Source organism: Xyrauchen texanus, chromosome 35 (assembly GCF_025860055.1).
Source record: "Xyrauchen texanus isolate HMW12.3.18 chromosome 35, RBS_HiC_50CHRs, whole genome shotgun sequence".
NCBI lineage: Eukaryota > Metazoa > Chordata > Actinopteri > Cypriniformes > Catostomidae > Xyrauchen > Xyrauchen texanus.
The window spans coordinates 40152823-40169580 of NC_068310.1; the positions used below are offsets into that span (position 1 = coordinate 40152823).

General features: G+C 44.2%; 1 pseudogene; it reads right to left on the minus strand.

Moving 5' to 3' along the window:
* Window positions 1-7402: 7402 nt before the first annotated feature.
* Window positions 7403-11588, minus strand: LOC127628615 (E3 ubiquitin-protein ligase TRIM39-like; annotated as a pseudogene).
* Window positions 11589-16758: the final 5170 nt, after the last annotated feature.

Here is a 16758-nt window from a genome sequence, read left to right on the forward strand (position 1 = left end):
ATTTATCTCTGCAAATATTACATATTTGACCCGACTGACAGGATCAGAATGATCATAGATTAATCAGATACATTCTTGTGTGACTTAAACGTCGAACTTGTGTCTGCAGATGAACATAATTCAGAGCAGAGCAATTTACCAACAGCGAGAGATATGAGGCTCTGCTGTGGATCACGTAGCACCACCCCACTATGTAACCTATGCAAATACATGCAAATGTGCATCAACCAATGGCGAGATGTCCCAATCTTAGCATGAATTTAACAGTAATTTGAACACCGTTACACATATCAAATGAACAGTTGTGAAAAGATTAACTCTATTATGATCATTGAATTATGATTTTTTTTTTATTTTATTCTAAAATAAAATATTGAATTACCTATTATACAATTATATATATATATATATATATATATATATATATATAAAGATTACAGAGATTATCAAATTCATGAAGCCACACAGACGAAATGTTCATGGCAAATGTCTGCGACAGCTCCCGTGTGTTCTCTGTCGCATGGAATTTACATCAGTGTCTGAAATCGCTCACTCATTTCGTTCATTCGCTGCTGAAATATAGTGCACTCACAGCCATTCACTATATAGGAAAGAGTGAACGAGTGGGTGATTTCAGACACAGCATTGGACTCACCTTTCCCTCTACTGCAGCAGAAAACGACTCGGTTACTAACGTAACCTCGGTTCCCTGAGAGGAGGGAACGACTATTGCGTAAGTAGCTTACGCTATGGGAAAACTCAGTTTCTCGAGAAATATTGAAGTCTTTATGTAAAACGCATTGCAGCTGCACGAGCAGACAGTGATGGCCGAGGCAGCTCGGTCATTGGCTGTGCTGCGGCAACTGCTTCGAACCAGTGACGGGCGACTTAGAGCGCGCGACCAATGAGGGCGTGCCGCGTTCGCAGCGCTCAGAGCCTGCTGAAATTAGCATATGAGGGCTATATAATGAGCGTCCGTCACGCCAGTTCCTTTAGGTTCAATCGACTGAAGCGAACTGACCAAGCACAGAACACGGCAGCTTACGCAATAGTCGTTCCCTCCTCTCAGGGAACCGAGGTTACGTTAGTAACCGAGTCGTTCCCTATCGAGAGGTCTCTACTATTGCGTAAGTAGCTTACGCTATGGGAACACCATGTAAAACGCCGTGCGTGCTGACTTCGCTCTGTAAAGCCAGAGGCAGGTGCCTGAGCCTTAAAGCAAAGTGATATTCCACGAGCCGGCCAGCAGCGAGCTATATAGTGGGGTATGACAGGGCGCCCTTGCCTTCAAGGTGGGAGCTCCTTGTACAAACACAAGCACATATCTCATGTACTGAGCTTTTGTGTACTGGTACGCATAATAAACCCTCTAAGTCAGTCAGAGACGGACCTTATAAGGGAGGAGATGATGCCCAGCATATACATACTCCAGTTCATTCCACAGTCAGACTGATAGAATGTTGGAATGCAGTGAGGGGACCTGTAGGTTATAAAACCTGATAAATGTCGAAGGCGAGGCCCAGCCTGCCGCCGCACAAATATCTTCAATGGGTATCCCACTCGACCATGCCTACGAGGAGGCCATGCTCCTCGTAGAGTGAGCTCTGACGCCTAAGGGGCATTGAAGGCCCTTGGCTCCATAAGCTAGCGCTATAGCATCCACTATCCAGCGCGATATTCGTTGCTTTGAGACAGCAAGACCCTTAGTATAATTGTTCCGTCTGTCTGAACAGGGAAGAACGTTCCAAATATACTCTGAGCGCCCTGACCGGGCAGAGTAAATTTGCATCACCTTCATCTGCTGAGGACGATAGCGCTGCCAGAGATATCACCTGTGCTCTGAAGGGTGTAGAGAGCACCTTAGGAATATACCCGTGCTTTGGCCTAAGGACAACTCTGCAGTCGTTAGGTCCAAATTCCAGGCAAGCAGCACTTGATGACAGCGCGTGCAGGTCGCCCACTCTTTTAACTGAAGCGAGTGCCAGCAAGAGCGTGGTTTTGAGCGAGCTGCTTGAGGTGCACGGTTCGGAGAGGTTCGAGCGGGGCACCTTTGAGTGCATCCAGGACCGTGGCCAGGTCCCAGATCGGCACTGAAGGTGGGCGAGGAGGGTTCATCCTCCTAAGCCTCTTAGGAAAGCGAGCGATCAGATCGTTTTTCCTAATGAATGTCCTTTATCAGGATTGTGTGGCCGCTATGGCAGCCACATAGACTTTGAGCGTGGAGGGTGTGCGGCCCGCCTCCAGCAGCTCCTGCAAAAAGGAGAGTACACTTGGTATCTCGCACGTTTTAGGGTTCAAGCTCTTGGTATCACACCAGTCACTCAACACTTTCCACTTTTGGGCATACAAGCGCCTCGTAGAGGGGGCTCGCGCCTCAGTAATGGTTTTCAGAACTCCACTGGGGAGGTTCTCGGGAACCCGTTGAGGGGCCATGCATGGAGGGCCCACAGATCGGGGCGGGGATGAAGAATCATCCCGCTGGCCTGTCCGAGGAGGTCTTGCCTCTTGGCCATGGGGCAGATTGCATCATCTGTACCAGCTCTGGAAACCACGTCTGGTTTTTCCAGAGTGGGGCTACCAGGAGCACTGCACATTTCACCTCCCTGATCCGACTGATGACCTGAGGCAGCATCGCGATCGGGGGAAAAGCATACAAGGGGCTGCTCGGCCAAACTTGGGCGAAGCGTCCGTGCTTTGAGAAGAAGAGAGGGCAGTCTGGCGTTTTCCTTGGAGGCGAAGAGGTCGACCTCTGCCTCGCCAAAGGTTCGCCATAACCACTGAACCGTCAGAGGGTGGAAAGACCATTCTCCTGGGAGAACTTTGTCTCTGGATAGCATGTCCGCTCCTTGGTTCAGGGCGCCTGGCACGTGCGCTGCCCTTAGCGGCGCAGGTGGTGTTGTGACCATAGGATGAGCTCCTGGCCATAGAGTGCAGGGAGCTCGACCTGAAGTCCACCTTGGCGATTTATATCTGAAACTACCGTCATGTTGTCCGTTCGGACCAGGGCGTGTTAGTTTGCAGATGCGGAAGCAGGGCTCTGAGAGCCAAGGCGACCGCTTTCATTTCCAGACAGTTTATGTGTAGGCGCTTTTCGGGTTTGACCAAAAGCGGAAACAGGCCTACCCTCGTAAAGAGCCCCCATCCTATTTTGGAGGCATCTGTCGTGATCATTTTCCTCCACGTATTCACGCCCAGACTCACGCCGGTTTGATACCAGTTTATGGCTTTCCAGGGCGTCAGGGCTTTTATACAGCCGTGATTACGCTCTGATCAAAAAGTGGCCCGGCGCCACGGCGTGAGTGGGGACACGGCTCTTGAGCCAGGCTGGAGAGGGCGCATGTGCAACAATCCTAGCTGGAGTACAGCTGATGCGAGGCCATGAGACCGAGCATTCTCTGAAATCGTTTGACGAGGCGTGCCGCCCGTTCTCAACGATGTTGCAAGGCGTCGAATAGAGAGCTGCGCTCTGATGAGAGGCGGCTGTCATCTGCACTGAGTCTAGCACTATTCCCAGAAAAGAAATATTCTGGCTGGGGATAGCACGCTCTTTGCAAAATTTATTCTCAGACCCAGGCATTGTAAATGGCTGATAGTCCAAGATCTGTGTGTCATTAACTGAACCTCTGATTGTGCTATGATTAGCCAATCATCGAGGTAATTCAGTATCCGCACTCCCGCTGTCTCAGGGGAAAGTGCAGCGTCCATACATTTCGTGAATGTACGGGGGCCAATGATAGGCGAATGGTAGTACTGTGTACTGGTATGACTGTCCCTCGGCGAATCTCAGAAATGGCCTGTGGTGAGGCGCTATCGGGATGTGAAAGTAAGCGTCTTTCAAATCCACTGATAGAAACCAATCCCGGGCGAACTTGCGCGAGGATATGTTTGGTTGTTAACATTCTGAGCGAGCGAATCATTAGCGCTTTGTTCAGATGTCTGAGATCCAGGATGGGGCGAAGGCCACCGTCCCTTTTCGGGACAGAAAATAACGGCTGTAAAAATCCTTCAGCCTGGCTCAAAGAGGGAGGAACAGTTTCTATAAGCCCTTCTCTATCAGTTTGAGCACCTCGGTGCGTAGAACATGTGACACATCTTTCCTCACTTTAGTCTCGACCACCGCTGAAAAGCGGGGTGGTCTCTGGCGAATTGAAGTGAGTATCCGTGTTTTATTATGTTCAAAACCCATTTAGGCATGTCAGGGATTTTTTCCCAGGCTTCTGCTCGCACAGATATGGGCTGAATGCCGGCTGGAGCGTGTCGCAGTGACTGGGCCCGCACGTAAATCGCTTTGTGCTAACACAGAATCTCACGGCTCTCAGAGGCGCAGGTGCGCTGAGCAGCCGTATTGAGTGCCGAGTGCAGAGGTGCGTGTGAGAGTACAGGCACATGCGCTATTTCGAAATGCTCACAGCATGACTCGGAGAGGTGCTTGAAACTGTATGAACAGTGTTTTGAAGTGGGGGTGCATTCATCATTATGGGCACGCGCCACATTCATAAAGCTTTCCGCATTTAGCGGGGAGTTTCTTAGCTCGCGCATTGCATCTGTGATGTTTGCGGCATAGCTGTTTGAAACTGTGTGGGTAGCTGTGTGTAGGGGTGCGTGCAATACGGCAGGCACACGCTACACTTATAGCACTTCCCTTTTTACTGGGGAAGTGTTTATAACTATGGGAACAGTGCTTGTGTGTAGTGGTGCATACATGACAATAGGCACACGAACTACATTTTTGAGACATCCAGCCTGAGCTGGGGAGGTGTTTGGCACTGTTTGGACAGTATTGATATGTGGGAATGCGCACTTTAGTGTGGACATGTGAACCCTTAGTGACACAGGCAGAAAATGACTCTTTTGGTGATTTCTGTGTGTCGCCGTGAAAACGGCGTTTGATTGCAGGTGAGCGAGTTTTATGACTGGCCCATTGACTGCTATATAGACATTTCCAGCCGCCTGTAAGGGGACTGGGTAATGTTTTAAATGTTCTGCGAGGAGCGGTCCGGCATTTGCAGACGCGTACTCCCTCTCTTTCTTCCTGCTGCTAGGAAGACTTACGAGGCTCTGTGTTCAGGGTGATTCTGGGTCGAGGGCCTCGTTGCTCCTGCGTGACTTTCTTGACCAGCGGACGCGAGCGCGTCGAGCGTCCTTTTCAGGTCTGCTCTTCGGCTGGGAGGCGGGCGGCTCTGCCCTGGCTCGCTGCTGCTGCTGGGGCGGTTTTTGAGATGAGCTGGAGCGCTTAGGCAGGAAGTGATGCATAGCTTGCGAATCCTTCCGCGCCTCAGTGAAGCGCTCGTGAAATCTCTCACCGTAGGTCCGAACAGGCCGCTCGGGTGACAGGTGCGTCAAGGAAGGGTGCCTTATCCGCGTCCTTCATCTCCGTAAGCGTTAGCCACAGATGGCGCTCAGGACGATCAAATTAGCCATGGCCCGGCCAATGGATTGGGCGGTGGCCTTTGTGGCTCGCAGAGCTACGTCCGTAGCACTGCGCAGAGTCCTAAAAGCGTCGGGTTCAGGTCCAGACTCGTCCATAGAGCGGAGAAGTTTGGCCTGAAACACTTGTAGAACCGCCATCGAATGCAGCGCTGACGCAGCTTGACCGGCGGCGGCGTATCTTGCCGACCGGTGAGAGCTGATGTGGTTCTGCACGGCTCGATGGGTGAAAGCTCTGGCCTTCCATCCAGCGGTGGAGGGTGGGCATAGATGGTTGGCCACAGTCTCCTCTAGGGGCGGAGTTGCCTCGTAGCCTCTTTCTCTCGCGCCGTCCACTGAGGAGAGCGAAGAAGAGAAAGAAGGCTTTAGGCGAGCCGAGTCGCGGGGCTTTCCACGACTCGTGAGCTCGTCGTGCACCTCAGGGAAGAAAGGAGAGGGTCTCTGTCGGGGCCTGCGGCGCCTGCAGGAACCACTCATCCAGCCGGCTGCAGGCGGGTTCTTCCGGAGAAGACCAGTCGAGCCCGAGGTCTTCCACGGCCTTAGACAGGATACTGACGATCTCCGAGTCCATGCTGGTGCCCGCGCTCGTGTCCGCTGATGCCGATGGCACGGGGTCGAACGAGCCTGGCCAGTCGTCGGATGCAGCGTCAAGAGAGAGGCTGTCATCCTTTCCATCGTCGTCCCCTGATGTGCCGAACGAGACGAGACCCACCGCTTTGTTGGAGGGGTGCAGGTCCGTTCTCGCGAAATGGACCGGCGGCGGGGAGACATCTAGTAGCGGTGATGCCCGCGGGGACTGAGCCGGCGTGACATCACCGGAGTCGGGGTGCTCTGGCAGCCTCTGTGAGCGGCGCTTTTTCTTGCGCAGCTCGAACAGAGGTGGCAGCACGGGGCAGCCGGCTCGCTGGCGGTGAAAGCGGCAAAGCGAGTGCGCGCTCGGCGAGGCCAAGGAGTCGCATTCAGGGCATCCGCCCTGAATGAGTGCAGCTTCTGCGTGGTCCAGACCCAGGCAGCGAGTGCAGATGATGTGCCGATCTCCGTCGGAAGAGGGCCTCTGCACGAGGCGCAGGCTGAAGGCATTTGAAACAACGCCTGGAAAATAACTCTTTTACTTTCTTAAAAAGCGTCGCGGGGCTGAACGCTTGTTCAGTAAAAGGATATGCGATCGCGCGCCGGATGGCGTAGCAGAAGGCTCAAGGCGGCTGAAGATGCCGGCGTCCTCTCAGCAGTCCCGCTGTAAGCTTGTCCACGGCGCGAAAGACTCCAAAAATCCGGAGGATCCAGCGAAGAGAAGGTCTTCGCTGAAGGAGATTAAATCTAAAGGAACTGGCGTGACGGGACGCTCATTATATAGCCCTCATATGATTTCAGCAGGCTCTGAGCGCTGAATCGCGGGACGCGCCCTCATTGGTCGCTGCGTTCTAAGTCGCCCGTCACTGGTTCGAGCAGTTGCCGCAGCACAGCCAATGACCGAGCTGCCTCGCTCATCACTGTCTGCTGTGCAGCTGCAATGCGTTTTACATAAAGACTTCAATATTTCTCGAGAACGGAGTTTTCCCATAGCGTAAGCTACTTACGCAATAGGAGAGACCTCTCGATAGGGAACTACTTTTCAGTGTTACTTACCTGTTATCAACACACACACACATAAACACACACTCGTGTGCACACACACATATTATGTGTTTGTAACGCTGTGAAATTATTCACCTTAATGTCGCGATCAACACTGAACAAAGGAAATACTCTCTTAATAAACGTGTGTGTTAGTTATCTGTCACAGTCCAGCTCAACTCTATATTTTACTTTAGTGTATCAGATTAAGTTATAAATGTGAGTGTTTGGAGTTAAAACAATAAAACACATTTTTATGGTACTTTTTATTTTACAAACACAAATTAAACTTCTTAAAAACTCTTGAAAAGTTTCCATGACTTGATGATAATGTTTTATAGAATGGTCTTTAAAACACCAGTTGGTCAGTAAATTTATAACTGATAATACAGATAAAACACATCTAAATATACATCTTTACAGTGAGTTGAGCAGTTGTATTATAATGATTATTTTGAGAATTGAATTGTTCATAATATCTGTCATATAATGATCAATAACAACCCGAGATCACATTATTAAGATGTTCAGTAAATCACTGATCTCACATATGAATTCACATCTTAGCCAGCATCATTAAAAAGCATTAAAACATGTCAGAATAAATGAATTAACAGCTGATGCTACAAAGACACTTTTGATTAGTCTGTCTTCTACAGAAACTCAACTTTTGTAGATACAAGTTTAATCTGTAATTTCATTCTTAAGTCATTTTTTCAGAGGAGTTCACTGGTAAGATCATCAGACGAGAAATGTCACAGTAAACACTGAACAATGGAAATATTCTCTCAGTAAACGTGTGTGTGAAAGTGTGTATGTGTGTGTTAGTGAGAGGATCAGAGAATGACAGTTTTCCTCTGTCACAGTCCAGCTGAACTCTGATTCTCTGGAGTTTCTCTTTCACTGAGACACGAGATCCTTGATCAGGTGAAATGACTGCAACATATTTACCATCATAAAACCTCACACACCAGAGTCCACTCGTGGAGTATATGTTCTTCTTCCTCTGAGCAGATTCTGTCATCACACCCAAAAACCAGCATGTACAGTCTCCAACCTGAACATCCCAACAGTGAATCCCTGAATTAAAACCCTCTGAACCCAAAACACACAGAGACATATCAAATCTCTCAGTATTATCAGGAAGCAGCTGTTTCTCTTCTCTGAGTCTCACACTGATCAGATCATCAGACACGATGAGTTTACAGTAAGCAGTGTTTGGGTCCAAAGTCACTGGAGCTGAAGAGAGAGGACAGATACACACTCAAACACACATCATATAACACAAATGATCATTATGAATTCATTGTTGTATTCTCAACTCACTGTATTGAACATTTTCCTGCATCTTCTGTATCACAGTGAACTTCAGGTTGCTCAGATGTTTTGGGACATTGATCAGAACTCCTGAAATGTTCTCTGGATCTGCTGGTGTACACTGGGTTCTGAAAAACATTCAGGAGTCAGTCGTGTTGATTTGGGTTCAGAACCGAGAGAGAAACAGGAAACACAATACAAACCTTTCCATTGTGCTCTTCAAGTTCTGTAAAAAGAAAGAAACACAGATTATTCATCCAAACTGAATTTGCTTTTAATGTTTGAAACTGACATTTGTCTCCAGTATAATGAATATTGAAGTTGTATAAATGTTCATTGTTTCCACCTGTAGGAATGAAAGATCTTCAGCTGTCATCTGCTCCTCTATGACTCTGATTGTGTGTGAAAGAGATGAAATCTGTCTGCTCATCTTCTCAATCTTCTCTTTCGTCATCTGACTCTTCTGCTCCTCTTCCTCTCTCAGTGCTGTTATTCTGGCGGCCTCTTCATCATGTAGAAACTGGTGAAGTTTCTCAAACTCCTCATTAATCTTCCTCTCTGTGTGTCGAGCCTGAAACTGAAACAAAAGACATTTCAGAGAAAGATCTGATGGTCAAACTGTATATCAATATACACTTCCAAAAATGGGATGTTTCACACTCTTTAATTACACAGTTTAATTCAAACCTTAATATGTTCTGCAGTTTGATCCAAATTCTGTTTAAACTCCTCAAATATTCTCAGTTTCTCCTGTAAGGGTTTTAGTGCAGTTTTGAGTTTCTCCTGAAAGAAATGGACATGTTAATATAAAGAGTTCTTACTTTCCAGCCCTGTTCTGCTTTTAGATCATTATGAGTTTGACCAGAATAATCTTCATTTACTGTCTGTAATTATTTGTTCATATATGCAATCATAAAGTATGCTGCAAGTTGTGCTGTTTCAATAAATGTTTTGAATATACAGTCAGGTCCATAAATATTGGGACATCGACACAATTATAATCTTTTTGGCTCTATACACCACCACAATGGATTTGAAATGAAACGAACAAGATGTGCTTTAACTGCAGACTTTCAGCTTTAATTTGAGGGTATTTACATCCAAATCAGGTGAACGGTGTAGGAATTACAACAGTTTGTATATGTGCCTCCCACTTTTTAAGGGACCAAAAATAATGGGACAGATTAACAATCATAAATCAAACTTTCACTTTTTAATACTTGGTTGCAAATCCTTTGCAGTCAATTACAGCCTGAAGTCTGGAAAGCATAGACATCACCAGACGCTGGGTTTCATCCCTGGTGATGCTCTGCCAGGCCCTGTCTTCAGTTCCTGCTTGTTCTTGGGGCATTTTCCCTTCAGTTTTGTCTTCAGCAAGTGAAATGCATGCTCAATCGGATTCAGGTCAGGTGATTGACTTGGCCATTGCATAACATTCCACTTCTTTCCCTTAAAAAACTCTTTGGTTGCTTTCGCAGTATACTTCGGGTCATCGTCCATCTGTACTGTGAAGCGCCGTCCAATGAGTTCTGAAGCATTTGGCTGAATATGAGCAGATAATATTGCCCGAAACACTTCAGAATTCATCCTGCTGCTTTTGTCAGCAGTCACATCATCAATAAATACAAGAGAACCAGTTCCATTGGCAGCCATACATGCCCACGCCATGACACTACCACCAACATGCTTCACTGATGAGGTGGTATGCTTTGAATCATGAGCCGTTCCTTTCCTTCTCCATACTCTTCTCTTCCCATCACTCTGGTACAAGTTGATCTTTGTCTCATCTGTCCATAGGATGTTGTTCCAGAACTTTGAAGGCTTTTTTTAGATGTTGTTTGGCAAACTCTAATCTGGCCTTCCTGTTTTTGAGGCTCACCAATGGTTTACATCTTGTGGTGAACCCTCTGTATTCACTCTGGTGAAGTCTTCTCTTGATTGTTGACTTTGACACACATACACCTACCTCCTGGAGAGTGTTCTTGATCTGGCCAACTGTTGTGAAGGGTGTTTTCTTCACCAGGGAAAGAATTGTTCAGTCATCCACCACAGTTGTTTTCCGTGGTCTTCCGGGTCTTTTGGTGTTGCTGAGCTCACCGATGCGTTCTTTCTTTTTAAGAATGTTGCAAACGGTTGATTTGGCCACACCTAATGTTTTTGCTATCTCTCTGATGATTTTTCAGCCTAATGATGGCTTGCTTCACTAATAGTGACAGCTCTTTGGATCTCATATTGAGAGTTGACAGCAACAGATTCCAAATGCAAATAGCACACTTGAAATGAACTCTGGACCTTTTATCTGCTCCTTGTAAATGGGATAATGAGGGAAAAACACACACCTGGCCATGGAACAGCTGAGCAGCCAATTGTCCCATTACTTTTGGTCCCTTAAAAAGTGGGAGGCACATATACAAACTGTTGTAATTCCTACACCGTTCACCTGATTTGGATGTAAATACCCTCAAATTAAAGCTGAAAGTCTGCAGTTAAAGCACATCTTGTTCATTTCATTTCAAATCCATTGTGGTGGTGTATAGAGCCAAAAGATTATAATTGTGTCGATGTCCCAATATTTATGGACCTGAATATAATTGATCTGACCTTATTATCGATGACAGCTTCATCTAAAGGACAGAATTTGTGATTTGTGTGTGTTCTGGAATCTCGACACACAAAACACACCAGCTGTTGATCATCGAGACAGAAGAGTTTGAGTTTCTCTTCATGAAGACTGCAGACTGCTTCACATCCTGATGAAGATCTTTAACTTCTCTCTTGTAAGAAAGTCTCACACAGGTTCTTCAAAACCCGATTTAATGGAGGATGATCTAATGTTGATCTACTTCTGCAAACTGGACATTCTTTCGATCCTTTACTTTCCCAAAACTTCTGAATACACTCTTCACACACACTGTGACTACAGGACAGGACAACAGGATTTTTAAAAACATCACAGCACACAGGACAAGAGAAATCCTCCTCAGAAAAAGATTTAGATGACATTTTCTGAGCCACACGTCCAAATCCTTCTTCAAAGTTTAACTTTCAGTTTACTAATACCGTTTTAACACTCAGTATTCTGTTTTTAAATCAGAGAGTTTCACATTCACAGCAGAGCATTTCACTAATGTGCATCCCAAATATTACTGTCCTAATACTGATCAAATTATTCAGTGTTCTTCAGTCGAATGAGCTTCAGGTCAGACGTGATCTAAAACTGTAGATCAACGTGTCAGTCTCAGCTTTCTTCCTGGTTAAGAAATGAAAGTGACACACCTTACAGTGTACAGACTGTCCGCTGGGGGCAGCAGAGACGACGTTGATGACACAATGACGTAAGCGCACACCTCCGTCAGCTGACCAGTGAGCCGCTGCGGAATTAACGCTATATTTTCATTAATAACACCGACAGAACGATCATGAGGCGATAAATATCCGCTCCGGTGAGTAAAACTCACAACGACATTTAATCTGACGCGACCGGACACTCATATAGATGTGCTGTCATATAATAATAATGATAAACACAGAGATGAACGGGCCGGTGGTCAATATACACACACACACACACATCACTATTTCATACTGGCATACGTTATACACTAATTATCTACTCACGTAAACCATACACTCTTTTCAATATAACAAACAAACCAGATACTTTGGACAAGAGAGAGGAAAAGACAGAAAGAAACAAATGCAGTCATCAATGCTCTATAAATGAAAACTCATGACAAAGGAGAATTTATGGGTTTTCATTATCATGATTATCAGTGTCACTGCATAAGATTATACTACGTATATTTGGAAACATAGGCCCTGGTATAGGATGTGCATTATATGCAGATGATGGCCCTATATGGAAGAGGGGTGGAAACATCTCGCAGGTCATCTTTTGCGTGCAGGCAGCCATTAAAAAGGTGGAACAGTGGACTATAGACTGGAGATTTAAAATGTCAACAAGTAAATCATGTGGTATGTTCTATACTCGCAAAATAATCCCAGAACATTATGAATTAATATAATATGATAAAGCTTTAGAATGAGTGAAAACATTGAAATGTCTGGTTTGATAGCAGATATACATGGAAAAAACATATAGATGAAATTGATAATAAATGTAGAAAGTCCTTAAATGTGACGAGGGCAATAGCTGGCAAAGAGTGGGCAGCAGAAAGAAAAGGATTGTTGATGATATATCAAGCTATGATTAGATCTGTGTTGGATTATGGCTGTATGATATATGGAGCCGCATCATTAACATTATTATTAATTTGCGTTAGAGCTGCACGACTTGGACAAAAAGTCTTATTGCGATTATTTTGAAAAATATTGCGATTGCGATTTGAACTCTGATTATGATGGTAATGTTTAACACATGTTCAACTGTAAAAAGGCTATTGGGGTTTTCACACTTGAGCCCTCTTAAAAAGAACCAAACTGAGACCTTTTTTCAGTTCACCCACAAACAAATAAATATATAAACAGTAAAACAATGTCTTCTTCAAATCCAAATGTTACCATCCACTATGTACCTGTTTTTGTCCATTTTGTGACCGGATCTCAGTAATCATCATCATTAGTTTTTGAAACACAGTCAACTTGAATATTAGGGATGCTCCAATCAGGATTTTAACATCCGATACCGATCTCCAATTCTCTTTTCATCTCATCAATCAATGATGATCATGTAACTTTTTATCAGCAGCTCTGTCAAAACTGGTTATATGTAAGATTTCTGCTCAATGTCACTGTTAACTACATTTCCCTGTTGGTAAAACCATTGTTGTTGCCTAGTTTTTGCTGTCAGTCAATTATTCAGTATACACAAAATGTAAATGTTACCTTTATTTTAGGTCTTAATAACTAGTGATCTTTACTGTATATAAGATACACCTAAAGAATGAGGCTTAATGTCAAACTGAAGTTGAACTGATAAACTAATACACATTTTCACTTTAAATTGAATTAGGCCTACACCAATGGGTTGTCACCATTTCATTTAAATATTTGTATTCATTATTTTACTATATTTAATTTAGCAATGCACTATATTATAGTAACTAAATATTTGATATAGATGTATTATATGTATGTTCCTTCCTTTTCATTTTGTTGGATGTTGGTATTATTAGTTCCGCTTTCACTTGTTTCCGCAGGGAGTGTAATAAGTGCGACACGCTCTCTCGTGAGAGGTAAACAACTGACAGGAGAATGAAGAGCGCATGTTTCTGGACTCTGTTAATGCTGTTTGCTCAGCAATCATTTAATAAAGATGTTTGAATTATACCCCATCTTGTATTCTGCGTTGTTATTATGATATCTGTGCCTTGCGGAGACTGAGATGCTGCTAACGCAGATAATAATAAAAAACGCTTGACGCGTGACGCGCCAGTTTAGTGTAAATAAAAGCGTTTAGCGGAAGTAATGAAACGGAACCGAACTCAAGAGCACTTCTGTTACTGTAAGCATGAGAGGGAGTTGTGGAGCACAGAACCGCTCTGAAAACACTGTAACAATGCTCTAACTTAATATAGACTGAACAGAGCAGCACAAATACACTGTGAAGGGAGAAGACTAATTATTTAATTAATTAAATTGTAGCCCTTTGCAATTTAATAATCGCACAAGGTCATATCGCAGTTTCGATTTTATTTCGATTAATTGTGCAGCCCTAATTTGCGTAGAGTAAAATGATCACTGATATACTTGAAATATATGAAGAGTTATGTTGGAAATCACATTGGTACTGAGGTATTAAATAACTGTTGGGAATATGTGAACAAAAAAGAAAGGGGATTTGGATGGAGCGTTAGCCCCTTAACAGAAAAATATCAGATTGCAGAGACTGAGTGTAATATGTCACCTGTATGGGGAGAGATACCTTCATGGACTTTTCCTGAGGTTGAAATTTATCTGGAAATATTAGAAAAGAAAAGGGATTGGGAGGAAATGGCAACAATAACATCTGATGTAAAAAAGCATGTTCAGGGAAAATGTGATGAAAGTCTACAAATATATACAGATGGATCAAAAGATCCAAAAAACAAGAATTACAGGAATAGGAGTGTATATTCCAGTAGTAAGTGTAGACATGTCAAAAAGATATTTAATTGATCTATATATTCTGTAGAGATAACCGCCATCATAATAAGTTTAACTTGGGTAGAGGAAACAAGACCTGACATAGTTATAAGTTCTGATTCAGCGTCAGTATTAATTTTAATTTAATTTAATTTAATTTAATTTAATTTGACCAATTGTCACACATTATACATACATTTCTGCATATACATGGTGAAATTATTTATTTTTCACATATCCCAGCTAAGCTGGGGTCAGAGTGCAGGGTCAGCCATGATACGGCGCCCCTGGAGCAGATAGGTTCAAGGGCCTTGCTCAAGGGCCCAACAGTGGTGTCTTGGTGGTGTTGGGGCTTGAACCCACGACCTTCTGATCAGTAACCCAGAGCCTTAACCGCTGAGCCACCACTGCCCCAAATATTAACATCATTAGCTACCCGAAGATCATCCAGAGAAGATTTGATAAATGAAATATTCAAGCTTTTGTTGTTGTTTTCTGCTGTTTTTGGCTTATGCATATTATAGAGCCAATTAGATACATTATGAATATATAATTGTGTGAGTGTGTTGGTATGGATTTCAGAGTGTGGATTGTATGTGTCTGAGGCTCTAATAATAAAAATAAAAAAAATTCTGTTTAGCATTTATTAAATTGAAAATAATTATAATTATTATATTTTTTAAATATTAATATTATTCTATAATATTTTTATGACACTTTTTTGACATGGCCATTTTTGTCCATTATGGACCTGAGTGGTAGCTTTTTTTAAATCTGATAAATAAAAAATATGAAAGCATCAAAATGAATGTTGTTGTTAATCATTGACATATCCGAGGCTCTAATAATCAAAAAAAAAAAAAAAAAAAAATCTGCTTAGTACGGAGCCCCGAAGTGACCTGTGCAAAAAAAAATCTAAGAGACTTTCGGCGTGCGACGCGATAGTTTCTCGTGCGCACGCGATAGTTTCTCGTGCGCGCGCGTTAGTATCTCGTCGCACGCGATAGTATCTCGTCGCGCCGCGAAGTATCTCGTGCGCACGCGATAGTTTCGTCGCGCGCACGCGAAGTTTCGTCGTGCGAGAAGCGTTTTGCGTGCGCGCGAAGCGTTCTCGTGCGCCGCAAAGCGTTCTCGTGCGCCGCGATAGTATCTCGTCGCGCACGCGATAGTATCTCGTGCGCGCGCGAAAGTATCTCGTCGCGCGACGCGATAGTTTCTCGTCGCGCCGCGAAGTTTCGTCGCGCGCACGAGAACGTTTATGCGTCGCGCACGAAGCGTTTCGTCGCGCCGCGCAAAACGTTTCGTGCGCGCGCGATAGTATCTCGTGCGCACGCTGAAAGTATCTCGTCGCACGCGAAAGTTTCGTCGTGCGCACGCGATAGTATCTCGTGCGCACGCGAAAGTATCTCGTGCGACGCGAAAGTTTCTCGTCGCACGCGATAGTTTCGTCGTGCGCGCGAAAGTATCTCGTGCGCACGCGAAAGTTTCTCGTGCGCACGCGAAAGTCTCTTAGATTTTTTTTTTTGCACAGGTCACTTCGGGGGCTCCGTAGAAAAGAGAGGATTGAGGAAGACCAAAATAAAGAGAATTACAATAATCCAATCGAAAGGTGATAAAAGCATGAATAACAATCTCCAGGTCTTGAAAAGATAAAGCTGATTTAAATTTAGAAATCATTCGTAACTGATAGAAACTATTTTGCACTACTGAATTTATCTGTCGGACTAAGCCCAAGTCAGAATCTATAATGACGCCAAGATTCCTCACATGCGAATTAACATGGTGGAAGTGTTGGCCAAGCTTGTTAGCAAGAGCGCTTCTAGATTCAGCAGAACCAAAAATAATAATTTCAGTCTTATCATTGTTTAGCTGGAGAAAATTACTCAATAATCACTTTTTAAGTCTTCAATACATTCCAAGAGAGGTTGAACAGAATCACCTGATTTCAATGGCAGATAAAGTTGTGTATCATCAGCATAAAAATGAAACAAAAATATGTCTACTAATAATATTTCCAAGAGGGAGCATATACAAATGAAAAAGAATTGGCCCTAGAATGGATCCATGTGGAACCCCACAGAGAACAGGATCTACAGATGAAGAGAACAAATCCATAGTAACCGAAAAAAAAACCATCTGTAAGATCAGATTTAAACCACTGTAGTGCTGTGCTCTTTATACCAACCCTAAGAATGAAAGTAATTGGGATTGCACCACTTTCTCTAACAACTTCGACAGAAATGGCAGCTTGGAAACAGGCCGATAGTTATTTAAGCAAAACAATTTTCAAGGGAAGGAGCAGTAATTATTTGTATA